This window comes from Hermetia illucens, chromosome 1 (assembly GCF_905115235.1).
Source record: "Hermetia illucens chromosome 1, iHerIll2.2.curated.20191125, whole genome shotgun sequence".
NCBI classification, from domain to species: domain Eukaryota; kingdom Metazoa; phylum Arthropoda; class Insecta; order Diptera; family Stratiomyidae; genus Hermetia; species Hermetia illucens.
The window spans coordinates 203,195,806-203,209,965 of NC_051849.1; the positions used below are offsets into that span (position 1 = coordinate 203,195,806).

General features: G+C 45.6%; 1 protein-coding gene across 7 annotated transcripts in view; it reads left to right on the plus strand.

Moving 5' to 3' along the window:
- Nucleotides 1–14,160, plus strand: part of LOC119652692 (dedicator of cytokinesis protein 9) — a 134,078-nt gene that overhangs the window by 76,555 nt on the left and 43,363 nt on the right. The gene's annotated exons all lie outside the window — the stretch shown is intronic.

Sequence of the window (14,160 nt, forward strand, 5' to 3'; positions counted from 1 at the left end):
TCGATATCCCTAAAAGCTGTCTGGCGTCCTGACCTACGCCATCGCTCCATCTTAGGCAGGGTCTGCCTCGTCTTCTTTTTCTACCATAGATATTGCCCTTATAGACTTTCCGGGCTGGATCATCCTCATCCATACGGATTAAGTGACCCGCCCACCGTAACCTATTGAGCCGGATTTTATCCACAACCGGACGGTCATGGTATCGCTCATAGATTTCGTTATTGTGTAGGCTACGGAATCGTCCATCCTCATATAGGGGGCCAAAAATTCTTCGAAGGATTCTTCTCTCGAACGCGGCCAAGAGTTCGCAATTTTTCTTGCTAAGAACCCAAGTTTCCGAGGAATACATGAGGACTGGCAAGATCATTGTTTTGTACAGTAAGAGCTTTGACCCTATGGTGAGACGTTTCGAGCGGAACAGTCTTTGTAAGCTGAAATAGGCTCTGTTGGCTGACAACTACCGTGCGCGGATTTCATCATCGTAGTTGTTATCGGTTGTGATTTTCGACCCTAGATAGGAGAAATTGTCAACGATCTCAAAGTTGTATTCTCCTAACCTTATTCTTCTTCGTGCTTGTGTTTGACCAGTGCGGTTTGATGTTGTTGGTTGATTTGTCTTCGGTGCTGACGTTGCCACCACATATTTTGTCTTGCCTTCATTGGTGTGCAGTCCAAGACCTCGCGCCGCCTGCTCGATCTCGATGAAGGCAGCTTGTACGTCTCGGGTGGTTCTTCCCATGATGTCGATATCGCCAGCATAGGCCAGTAGTTGGGTGGACTTGAAGAGGATCGTACCTCTTGCATTCACCTCGGCATCACGGATCACTTTCTTGAGGGCCAGGTTAAAAAGGACGCATGATAGCGCATCCCCTTGTCGTAGACCGTTGTTGATGTCGAATGGTCTTGATAGTGATCCTGCTGCTTTTATCTGGCCTCGCACATTGGTCAGGGTCAGCCTAGTCAGTCTTATTAATTTCGTCGGGATACCGAATTCTCTCATGGCCGTGTACAGTTTTACCCTGGCTATGCTATCATAGGCGGCTTTAAAGTCGATGAACAGATGGTGCAACTGCTGTCCATATTCCAACAGTTTTTCCATCGCCTGCCGCAAAAAGAAAATCTGATCTGTTGCTGATTTGCCTGGAGTGAAGCCTCTTTGGTATGGGCCAATGATGTTCTGGGCGTATGGGGCTATCCGGCCTAGCAAGATAGTGGAGAATATCTTACAGATGGTACTCAGCAACGTGATACCTCTATAATTGCTGCACTGTGTGATATCTCCCTTTTTATGTATGAGACAGATTATGCCTCGTTGCCAATCGTCAGGCATTGATTCGCTGTCCCATACCTTGAGCACAAGTTGATGAACCACTTGGTGTAACTGGTCGCCTCCATATTTAACCAATTCGGCTGTAATTCCATCGGCTCCTGGCGACTTATGATTTTTTAGCCGATGAATTGCACGGACTGTTTCTCCTACACTTGGTGGTGGCAGTATTTATCCGTCGTCTTCAGTTGGCGGGACCTCCAACTCGCCGATGTTCTGGTTGTTCAGTAGCTCATCAAAGTACTCAACCCATCGCTCTAATATGCCCATTCTGTCGGAAATCAGATTTCCCTCTTTGTCTCGGCAGGATGAGCATCGAGGTGTATAAGGCTTCATCCTGCTGACTTGTTGGTAAAACTTCCGCGCCTGGTGCGGTTGCTCCCTGTACTTTTCTAGTTCACAGACTTGTTGGTTCTCCCAGGCTTCCTTTTTCCGTCTGTGAAGTCGCTTCTCCGCTCGACGGAGTTCGTGATAAGTCTCTGCGCGTGCCTGCGTTCTTTGAGAATGCAACATTACTCTGTATGCGGCATTCTTCCGTTCCGTTGCTAGCTTACATTCATCGTCAAACCAGCCGTTCCGACTCCTTTTGCGGCTGGGGCCAAGTATTTTTGTGACCGTATCCATGATAACGTTCTTCAGATGGTTGTGAAGATCATTTGTTGATGCTTCATCTCCAGGTCCTCTGTTGACTGCGGTTATTGCGGCATCCATTTCCCTCTTATAGGTGTCGCGGAGGGTTGTGTTGTGGATGGCTTCAGTGTTCACTCTCACCTGATTGTCAGAGGGGATTCTGGGTGGTATTGTTATTCGAGCTCGGAGCACCATGCCAACGAGATAGTGATCCGAGTCTATATTGGCCCCCCTATATGTTCTGACATTCATGAAGGCTGAGAGGTGGCGGCGTTCGATCAACACGTGGTCAATTTGGTTGAAAGTGGTCCCGTCTGGAGAGGCCCACGTATGTTTGTGGACCGCTTTCCGCGCAAACCAGGTACTTCCAACAACCATTTCGTGTGACCCTGCTAATTGAATAGTCCGCAGTCCGTTATCATTTGTTTTTTCGTGTAAGCTATGGGAGCCAACGGGCTCCTTCCCTACTTGGCTATTAAAATCCCCAAGTATGATTTTGCTATCATATCTGGGACAGGCTTCGAGGGTTTGTTCTACTGCCTCGTAGAAGGTATCCTTCTCCGACTCTGCAGTCTCCTCTGTAGGGGCATGAACGTTTATGAGGCTTATATTTCTAAACTTGCCTCGCAAGCGCAGAGTGCATAGCCGCTCGCTTATGGTTTCAAAGCCGATAACAGCAGGTTTCATTTTTTGGCTGACTAAGAAACCGACTCCGAGCACATGGTTTACTGGATGACCGCTATAATATATGGTGTAGTGGCTCTTCTCCAGGAAACCGGTCCCTGTCCATCGCATCTCTTGCAACGCTGTTATATCAGCCCTATATTGGGACAGGGTATCGGCTAGCTGCTTATCAGCTTCATCTCTGTACAGGGAGCGCACGTTCCATGAGAAAATGCGCAAATCGTTGTTCCTTTGTCGTTGCCGGGTCCATCGTTTTAAAATCCGTCCTATCCGAGGCTCCTGTTGTGGCTTCGTAACAAGTTGTTTTCCGTGTAGGGTTGTCAGCCCTACCCAACCCCCAACCTGGAGGACCAGTTGGTACAATTTGTCCCGTTTTTAGGCGCGGGAGACTCGTCTTCATCCTTCTCCGTCTGCAGCTTTTCGTCAAGAAAGAGCGGTCACCACGTGGAGGTGGAGATAGGGTTTGGTAGTAGAGCTGTTGGTGTTGGTTCAGCAGGCATTTCCCAGGTTTTATGCTCCATCGTGGGTACCAATCCACGTTTCGCCCCGGACCCATTGTTTCCTTTAAAAAATACCTTTAGGATCCTATGAAACTGTCTCAACTTCAGTTGAGAGGAAACTTAAGACCGAAAACACTTCCCCAAACTTTATTCCAAAATATCAACAGCAACAGACCCGAATCAACTTCCCTCCTCAGCTGACTTGCTGGTGCACCCCCGCTCAGCTGCCCAATGTCGCGCTATTTTTTCTGTCAAGACAATGAACCCAGAATTCGTCATCGGCTGGGACAATAACATATATTTTAGATTGAGCCGCTCCTTTTGAACCGGCCTCTGCCAACAGCAAAGGCATCACAATATTCCAACATTTTCATCCGAATGCATAGTATTTTGTCGCAGTCCGAAACAAACGATATGCATTTAAAAACATACAGCATAATCGGGACTATGACAAAAACAACAACAAAAAAGGTTAATGATCATTTTTGAAATATTTGAAAATATCTTTGTTGCTACTAGAGGTGAGAGGGTTTTATTGACAAGAACGATCATTTGTTAATTAATAATTTAAAATAAATCAATTACCGTACCGTATTGTTGTTTTTCCCTATTTAGTTACCAACCTAAAAATGAATCGACCCGTCCTAGGTGGTATGCATTCATTGCCCATACGATGCGAAAAGTAGTGGCTCCATTAAATCTGCAAATTAGAGACGTAGGGAAAGCGTCGACCAAGGTTATAGTTATTGTTCAATTAGATTGTTGTCGAGTCCGTGTAAAATTTTCAGATTCTCTAAGATTGCACTGAACCCAGTTTTCGAGCAATCAACGAGATGATTGATTGTTTCGAATATTAGAATGTGGTGGTCATGGTTCGCTTGACCAATTTACCACTGACTGACTGTTTTCATGACAAACAAAACGAACTGATTACATAGATATCTTTAGAGAAGTAGGAAAGCTAGACCTAAATCTTTGCTTCATAACATTTGTCTTTAACTTCGTCCACAATAGATTTTAACCCAAAAACAATAATGCATTTTTAATGCTACTGTTCTATGTCATTCATAATTCACCCAGTGCTTGTTGTTTCTATAGATTCTCCCAGCCATACCGAGTCAGTCCATTAGAGAAGTTGAATAAGATGAAGTAGTACTGTAAGTGTAAATAGAATCCCGACTTCATAAGCCAACTTGCCCGCGTTCATGACCTTTCCAACACAATAAACTATAGCATAAGCCAACTTCATCCACCAGTCCTTCCGCAAGCACTATTACTCCTGATAAGCCTTCCAACGTCGTCAGGCTGATTTCACCAGGCAACACCTGTAGTTTCCAACTTTAGTTTTCACCTGCAAAGAGTGTTTAACCATAGCGCCATCGAAACAGCCTTCGGTCTACTGAAAGAGGGCATAGAACCCATCTAAACTTTACCAAGGCTATCACCATATCATAATACAACCCTGCGAGTCATATGGCCACAGAAAAGGCTGTTAAGGAACTTTTAATCTACGGAGAAAAGTGAATTCGACCAACCGGAAAAGCATTCAGAGAATTCGTTGTGCTTGTGTAAATGCCGAGATGGGTGGCGGAGGCTCGAATAGAGTGAAATAAATACATTGAGGGTTGGCTGGTGAAAAGCCTGGTGGTGATGATGTCAAGCCGTGCTCTATTCATGGGGCCTTTTTCATGAAAAGCCTTTTATGCAAATTGTTTCTCATGGAATCACTTTTTTTCTGTGTTTTACTTTTTTTTTTGCTTTGTTTCCACCAACCACATGTTCGATGAATGTGAAAATAATTGTGCAGAGCAGTTCTCAGATAGATTGTTTGGTGAAAGATTCTTTTGCAATGCATAGTTGATTATGTCATTTAGTTCGTTCGTTGACATCGGGATTGGCAAGTTACTATCATGGAGAGATAATTTTCAATCGTATGATTTTTGTGGTGGTGGGTTGAATGATTTCCTGAAATTAGTGGGTCGTTAAATGTAAGAGTATCAACCTTTGAATGTAGACAGAAATTCTTTATTAAGATTGAAATATTCTGGTCCAGAAAACAGCCCCTTATGGTTGTGCAGAAATCGTGTTCGTATTCCTTTTCGTTAGTTGGATCTCCTACGCTTACCTAATTTTATCGAATAGTTTTCTCAGTGTAAACTCTGATGCTGACGAGAACCTTTGAACCCTGCAGGGAAGAGACTCTTGAATAGACGATTACAAGGGATAGTAGGCCTAATTTGTGAGGTCTGAGTGCTTGGAGCTGCGGCTTCTCTCTGTCTCTCAACCCACTCTGAACATGTAAACTCTTTTTTATAAGAGCTCGCAAATGAAGGGCCGCGGGGAAAACCGTCAGGGTCCTATTTTTTCAACTTTGTGCAAATCCATTTTTAAGGTTTTGTGTAAAACAAAACCTTATTAGAACTGAGTCGATGTCTGTCTGTCCGGCTGTGTGTTTTCTTTTTGAGTAGGTGGAGATCTTCAAAAGACCCTGGTCCAGATTTTTACCACTCAAACCACCCCCAACACCCTATCTGCTTCGCGAAACCACAATAAGGTACTATATCACGGGACGGAGTCAGTCCACTCTAGCTTAGTCACCTTTCTTCTATACGCAGCGTACGTGACAGCACTTTTCTCCTCTCCTCTGCCTTTCACAGTTTGTTTTGTATAAATGCGATTATGGAGTTGACCGCATCCCAATTCTTTTCGGCAAGTTTTTCTGATACCGTCACCTCTCCTAGAGTCTCCTTTAGATTCCTCCTTTCTTCCATAAATTGCGGACACTGGAAGAATACATGCTCTGGGTCCTTTGGGACTCCATCGTAATTTGGACAGTCGGGTGAGGTCTCCAATTTAAACCTGTGCAGGTATTGGCGATATCCTCTTACGTGCCGTCTCTCCAACCACTCCTTGATGGCAGGAATGAGCCTGTGAATCTACCAACCCTTTCATGAACGTTCCCACCGCTCTTGCCATCAATTTATGGATCTCTCTCTCTCAGCGTGCTTGATCTGCGATAAGGGAGAGATTGGCTTGACATTATATATGTTAGCCTTCTCATCTGCCAAGATGTCAATCGGAATCATTCCAGAGAAAACAAATGCTGCGTCGTCTAAGACAGTCCTGAAGGCAGAGCATACGCTCAGGACTATCCACCTTTAGACTGCATTCAGTTTGGCAGCGTTAACTGATATCCATAACGCTTCCCTTCAAACTGGGTTCGCATAGATCATGATTGAGGTCACCACCCTGGCTATAAGCAACCTAGAGATGTATCGCAGCTCTCAAACGTTCGGCATCATCATGGCCAGGGCCATACTTGCAATGGATGATTTGTCGCAAACATACTGTACGCTTCCTGTCTATCACCATTCTCAAGTATTTAATGGTCGGCTTAAAAGTCATGATATGATTTTCGATTCTTATATAGGCGTAATTTCTCTTCTTGCGCTTAGTGATGAGGACCGCTTCCGTTTTTTTCCTTCACAAGTCTCAGACCAGAGCTCTATAGCCAACCCTCGTCTGAGTATAACTCAGCATTTTCGTGATGCTTTACGACAACAACCAGCGCTATGTTGTCAGCGTAATACATCACCGTGGCTTCCTCCGGAAGAGAAAAATTAAGTACATCGTTGTGCATGATGTTCCACAGTAGTGAGCCCAATACGGAACCCTGTGGGACATCCGCGGAGACAACGTACTCCTTCAACGTCATCGGTGTCATACCAGAGCCTCCTTTCAGCTGAATAACTATCGAAGATAACAGCGCGAATACCACCCTCCGCTATTGATTTAGGTATTAAATTCTAATTGGACCAATTGAATGCATTTTTCACGTTCAGCGTTACTACCACGCAATATTTGCTGGTACTACCATTTTTCGTGAATTGCATTTTCGGCCAAGCCGGTAACTAATTTGATGGCATCAATCGTAGATCCAGCGTTACGGAACCTGTACTGAAAGGATCTGAAAGGTAGCCTTGGTTCTTAACAACCGGGAGTTATCTATTATGGATTATCCTTCACCTGGAGATTTACCAGGCTTAGGCAGAAGTACCAACTTCTGCTCCATGCTGCTGGAAATATCCCCTCGGACATGCATGCTTCGAACAAGTCAGCGAACATATCCGGTCTGGATTTCACGGCAAGTTTAAGGGCCTTATTCGGTACTCCGTTCAGGCCCGGTGCTTTATTGTCTCCTATTCTACTGCAGATCTCCAGCAACTTGCCTCTGGTGACTGGTGGAATTGCCGTCACATTCAGAGGTGGTTCGAATGAGTCGGTACCCTCCTCTTGGTGGGGGAATAACCCCTGGATAATTTTCATCAAAATGGTAGGACACGTGATCTGTGGAGATGAACGGCCTCTGAATCGTCCCATCACGATTCTATAAGCACTCCCCCAAGGGTTTACGTCCGCTTCTAAGCAAAGCTCCTTAAAGCATTTCCTCTTGCTTCGTTGGATGGCGAGCTTGAGTGCTTTGCGGGCTGTCTTATAGGCGCACTCTTTTTGCCCCTGATCGACTCTACCTACGGCCCTCTAGGCCACTTTCTGGCTCGGTGGCAGGCTGGTCAGTTCACCATTCCACCAGTAGTTTGATCTTCTATTGGGGAATGAACACTTCCTAGGCATGGACCCGTCACTTGCTCGGCATTGGGCCACATGGACGGAAGCACCAGCTTCCGGTATTCCGACTTGTTACAGTTCCATTTCGATTATTTTGATAGGGCACGGTGGGGCACAATGAAACACGAAAGTTGATTTTACCTCTCTATCTGAGACTTTTTTTTTCAACTTGAAACAACTGAAAAAAATATTATTACTTCAATTAATGAACTTAAGGACATAAGAAAAGGCATCTGGAGTAAAAAACAAATAAAAATAAAATAAATAAAAATGTCGAGGCACAAACAGGAAATTATTTTACATTTAACCCATGTTCAAATTGTTGAAATCGATCCCGAATGAAATTAAATCTTTTGTCTTCGAGTATCTTAACCCACAGATGGATTTCCCAACATCTTTATGTCTGTATCATTAATCAAGGCAATGGCATCTACAGGAGGCTCCTCGAAGGTGTTGGATTTTCGGTATCGCAGGAATTTGACATTGTAGTTTCCTTCATCTTTCATCTTGGTGATTCGATCTGCTATGCTCCACCCAGCACTACATTTGCTGAGTATGAGCATATGTTTGCCGTTCTGGTTTTGGATGGAAGACGACGTTGGCCGACCATAATAGCATTCGATTTGAATGAGTTGACCCTTGAATGGGGTAGCCGGGCGTGTTCTCCTCGAAACATTCGCTGAGATAGACATGGTGCTGGCGAATGTTTGGGCCTCGTACACTTTCCGGGGAAGGTGGCTGGGGTCTATAGTGGACCTGACATATATGAGTGCCGCTTTAGCCAGTAAAGTCGCTTGGAATGTCAGTGAGGACTATACTCACCAGTCTGTGTAAATCAATGGCGGGTCGAGCTCGAAAAAGAGATCTGGCAGAATGCCGGGTGGTATGCTCGGTTGGACAACGAAAGCTTTTGAAGGGGACACGTTTTCCGCGGCGCTCAAACCCGACATATTCCTGAATGGTACGGCTAGAGAAAAAGCCACCCAAATCACGCGATGGGTGGCGGAAGCATGCGACGCTACTATGCCCCGAAGGCGATTGTTCCCCAGTAGGCAACCTAACTACTGGTGGAACAACGAAATCGTAAGCTTTGCGAGCCGCATGTTTCCAAGCAAGGAGGCTTTGCCAGAGGTTGAGGGGAAAACCTGGTGGCGACGGTCGAGAGGAGGCCGTCTTAAGGAATACATTCGGAGAAACAAAAAGAACTGCTTCAAATAGCTGTTTGACCATGCCGATATAAACCCTTGGGGCGAGACCTACAGGGCGGTAATGAAAAGGCTGCCTCCTGAAACAGATTGTTGCCACTCTATTCACTCACTACAAAGCTAAGGGAAGGCAAATGGTTTTCTAGTTAAATGAGGGCATAATACTCCCAGTAACTGTGGAGGAATTGCGGGAAATATGTGATAGGATCTGTGACAACAAGACCCCAGGTTTGTATGGCATCCACAACCGAGTTTTGAAACTGGCAGTGAAGACTAGCTCCGATCTTTTCGCCAACACTTTCGAGGCGTGCCTAAAAGAAGGAATATTCCCTGTCCAGTGGAAAAAGCAAAAGTTGGTATTGTTTCCAAACCCTGGCAAGTCACCTGAAAACCTAGCGTCTTATTGTCCTATCTGCCTGCTGGATACAATGGGAAAGGTGATGGAGAGAGTCATCTACAACCGACTCTTACCCATCGTCGAAGCCAGCAATGGTTTGTTGGAACACCAGTTTGGTTTCCGACGTGCCCACTCTACGGTGGATGCAATTAGTATGGTAGTAAAGCTGGTAAAAGGTGCATTGATTACTTGAGGCTGCTGTGTCGTGTTCAAAAACGCATTCAACTCAGCAAACTGGAACAGAATTAAAGGGACGTTGGCTAACATAGGTGACCCCGGGTATTTAGCGAATTTGGTGGAAAACTGCCTCTCAGAGAGGACTCTCTGATACGAGACGGATAAGGGTTCCAAAGAGTACATTGTCACAACCGGGGTACCATTCGTGGATCGGTACTAGGTCCCCTGTTGTGGAATATCATGTATAATGGGGTGCTTGGTCTTCCCGTCCCATTACGATTGTCGGCTTTCCTGATGACATAGCTGTAGTTGTTACAGCAAAACACCCAGAAGATGTGGAGGTCTACGCGACGGAAAAATTAAGAGCGGTAAAGTCGTGGCTAGAAAGAGCCAGGCTGATCTTGGTAGACGCGAAAACGGAAGCGGTCTTAAAAACCAACCTCAGGAAGTTAGTAGATATACGGTCGTATCAAAACCGGCTATCAAATACCTGGGGTTGATGATTGACATCATATTGAGCTTTAGGGACAATTAGAATATATGTGGCGCGAAATAAATTTTGAATGTTGTTAATTCGATTGACAGTGGCCACCACCGGTGTTCTCCGTGGGGGAGCAGGCCGTGATTTCAACAATTAATTGAATTGGAAAAATAGATTTAGTGAGATGTCAATTTTAAGAAAAAGAGTATACACAAAGTTTTTAGTTCCTCTTCCATTTTTTATGTAATAAAGTTATTTACATTACAAGATCAAATAAAGTTTTATGATTGATTTCCTTCTGCGGTTTTAACCCATAAGCAACAAGTTTGTAGACTTTATAAAAGGGTTGGCGAAATCTAGAAGCGTGATCCGATCAAACCATATTTATCGCTACCAAGCTGTACTCCTGAAGAAAAGGTTTCACGAATCGAGTTGCATTGAAGTCTTGCGGAAAGCTCAAGATTTGCTCGAGCGAGTTGCATTGAAGTCGTGAGGAAAGCTCAAGATTTCCTCGAGCAAGTTGCATGGAAGACTTACGGAAAACTCGGGAGCGGAGTGATGTGGTGCAGCGGGGTTAACATCCCCGCATTACTTGTTAACCCCGCTGCGACACATCACTCCGCCTCCAGATCAAACCTAGGGGTTTCAGCGACTGAACCCGAAACTGCGTTCGCCATCATTCTGCGAAGCGAATGCCACGTTGATTTCGGACGGATACGGGCTTCAGCTTGGATAAGGAGACAGCCTTTTTTTGTCCCCTGATCTCGAGCTGGGAGAAATGCTCTCCCCGCTCGAGAATACGGTACGGGCCTTCGTATGGAGGTTGCAGCGACTTCCGGACAACATCCGTCCTAGCCAGGACGTGCGTGCACGTGTCCGATTCCTTGGGAGCGCAGGCAGGTACGGATGTGTGTCAGGTGGGAGGTGTAGTTTTAAGGCGGTGGAGATTGTCTTTTAGCAGGGACATCAATCCCGAATCTGTGAGACCCGATCTCTTGTCGAAGACCGGATGACTTAGAAACCTTGGGTTCTCCCCGTATACCAGCTCCGCGGGGCTGGCAGCAAACTCCCCTCGGCGTGTTGTTTGTAGGCCGAGTAGGACGCCAGGCAAGACCTGAGTCCAGGACGGATCATCGCGAGCCATAATGGCGGCTTTCAGCGTCCGATGCCAACGTTCTAGCATTCCATTGGATTGCTGGTGGTAAGCCGTAGTTCGCTGGCGTTTGAAGGAGTTTTCCTAACTCCGAGAAAAGGGTGGACTCAAATTGCATTCCCTGGTCAGTGATGATCACTGCAGGGACACCAAAGCGAGGAATCCACTCTCGACAGAGGGCTTCGGCACAAGATTGCGCCGTAATGTCCTTCAGAGGTATTGCCTCAGGCACCGCGAAAATCTGTCGATGATTGTAAGGCAATACTTGTAACCGTGCGAGTCTCGCAAAGGGCCTACGATGTCGAGGTGTATGGTGTGGGACCGCTTGGTAGTGCGGGGAAATGAGCTCACTTCTTTTCTTACATACCTGGTGATCTTACACTTTTGGCATGCGATCCACTCTCTGGCCCAGTAGTTGATGTCCTTATTTATGGAGGGCCAGAAACATTTTTCGGTGACTAACCGATTTGACGTCCTGATGCCTGGATGCGCTACGTCGTGAACCGCCTGGGTGGCGATGGAAGCATGTGAACCAGGACAGTGTGTGACCGCAGAGTATTCGCGTGACTCGTCCAAGGCATCCGCTGCAGGAACGCTGGCAGAAAGTGATAATTTTGGAAAATTGAACTTAATCGACTTTTGTGTGATTTAGTATGAAAATGGTAACGGGAATTGGTATAGTGGAAACCGCGCACTCCGCCAGTATAATGGCCAATGCCGCAGGATCCTAGATTCCCCTCAAGGAACCGGTTAAGAGCGACCGACGGAGCAATAAGCCTATCATAAAGAAAAGACGTCGCGCCCGCATCAACAATTGCTTAAATGAGCTGAAAGCTCTCATCCTAGACGCCACCAAAAAAAACTCGGCGCGACATTCAACACTGGAAAAGGCCGATATCCTTGAGAAAACAGTCAAATACCTGCAAGATTTCCGACGACAATAAGCAGTCATGTCCCAGGCCACAGACCCCAAAGTTGTGAACAAATTCGAAGCAGGCTTCACCGAATGCGCGAACGAAGTAAACCGCTTTCCAGGAATCGAGCCGGTTGTGAAACGTCGCCTTCTGCAACATCTAAATAACTGCATCAACGCCGTGAAAACGGCAGATCTACACCACAGTGCTCCTAGTTCTCAAACCGTGGTCCCATCTGTCCAGGTTCACATCCCCAACGGATACTTTCTATTGGATGTTGCCAATCCTGCTGCGCCACACATTTTCCGAGTATTCGAGCCGAAGATGGGCAACTGCCGAAATTTATATTTGGGGTTGGATTTGAGGGTCTGAAGTACTGCGTCATCTACGTGCACCTTGGCGATAGACGAGAAGTCTACCGCCTCACCGAGTGAGGCGGGGATGTTAACCCTGTTGCGCCACATATGCATGCCAAACGCCAGCCAGTGTCACCGCGAAACTCTGTCGGAGGTTGTTTCTAGCCGGAGTGGTACATTCCATCTTGTGTCCGCAGGGGCACTTGCAAACTCTCAGAGGCGGAAGCAGGTGAACTCGGTTTACCGCCTGATGGCTTTGCGGGTTTGCATTCTTTTTAGAAACACATCAGATGAGACAGTATTGATGATGGCAGGCATGATCCCTATCGATATTCTGGGTAAAAACATGAACGTGCTGTACCATTGAAGACGTATGGGGAGACACACAGAGCGTAGAAATGCGGCAAGGAAGGAAGGCAGGTTGAACGAGTCTACGAAGGGTCGGTGGGTGCACAGGCTCATCCCTAACATTAGGGTGCAGCTTGCGCGGAAACATGGGGAGACCAACTACCACACTACTCAGTTCCTCACGTGACATGGTGATTGCTAGAGGCAGTATCTGTACTGCTTTGGGTTGGATGATTCTCCGAATTGTCCTAGATGCCGTGGCATACCGGAGGATCCAGAGCATGTGATGTTTCACTGTCCAAGATTTTCAATGGAGAGGAGGAATCTAAACCAAATCTTGGGCTGGAGAGTGAGTCCGGAGAACTTTGTTGCGGAAATGCTGAGGTCCGAGGAGAACTGGCTAGAGGTGTTGCTGAAGGAACAAAGAAGGAGGAAAGCCGAAAGGAGGAGAAGGACGAGTGCCTAAGGGCATATCTATCCCTCGAAGTAATATCTAAATAGTGGTCCCGCGGGGCTGGGGCTGGTTTTTAGTGGGTGAGAATCGCGCTCACTTAATTACGAAGGTATTAATCAAATTAACAGTGTCTCAATAATTCTGACATATGCACGTCTGCTTGACATCTCCTCCATATTTCAAATTTCAAAATCCGTGCTAACCAGAACAATATTTTTCCCTCATAAAAATCACCAATGTAAACATTTACTACTTGAAACTATGCCAGGATTCCGGGTTGAAATTAAAAAAGCAACCAATTAGCAAAATGACTGCAATTTGTTTTACAAGAAAAGTTGAATGGTTTATTGTAACGCCACTTACCCGCCCGACAGTTTAAGATAAGGAAATTCCAGCACGAAAATGTACTTAACACCCTGCCGTTAAGTTTATTACCCTCTAATTTGCTCTGACCTAGCCCCTACGTCTTTCAACAACTCCCCGTTCTACACATGTTGGAAGAGCGTGAAAAAACGCAAAAGGTCATTCGCTAAATACAAGTAGCTATAAACTTCCTCCTTCTCCTTTGGAATCAAATAAATATTAGGAAAAATTTCAGTTCATTAACACGAAACCCGTAAAGAAAATTCACCAGATATCAGACGATCTATTAATTGCCAAAGGTACCATATAGATTTTTGGCAAACACATTCGATTTTGGAGGCTTTAACAAATGTTGTTTGTATACAAAGGATTTATTTATAGGAAGATTTGTATTATTTAGTATTTTGTTAGCATTTTTATAGGCGGGAATAGAGATTCTAGCCAGTACCATGAAATTCTTGGAAACTTTCGTCAGATTCGCCCGCTAGTGGCTATTATTAGATAGTTGGAGCACGCAAAGAGATCCGTATCAATTTGTTGGTTTC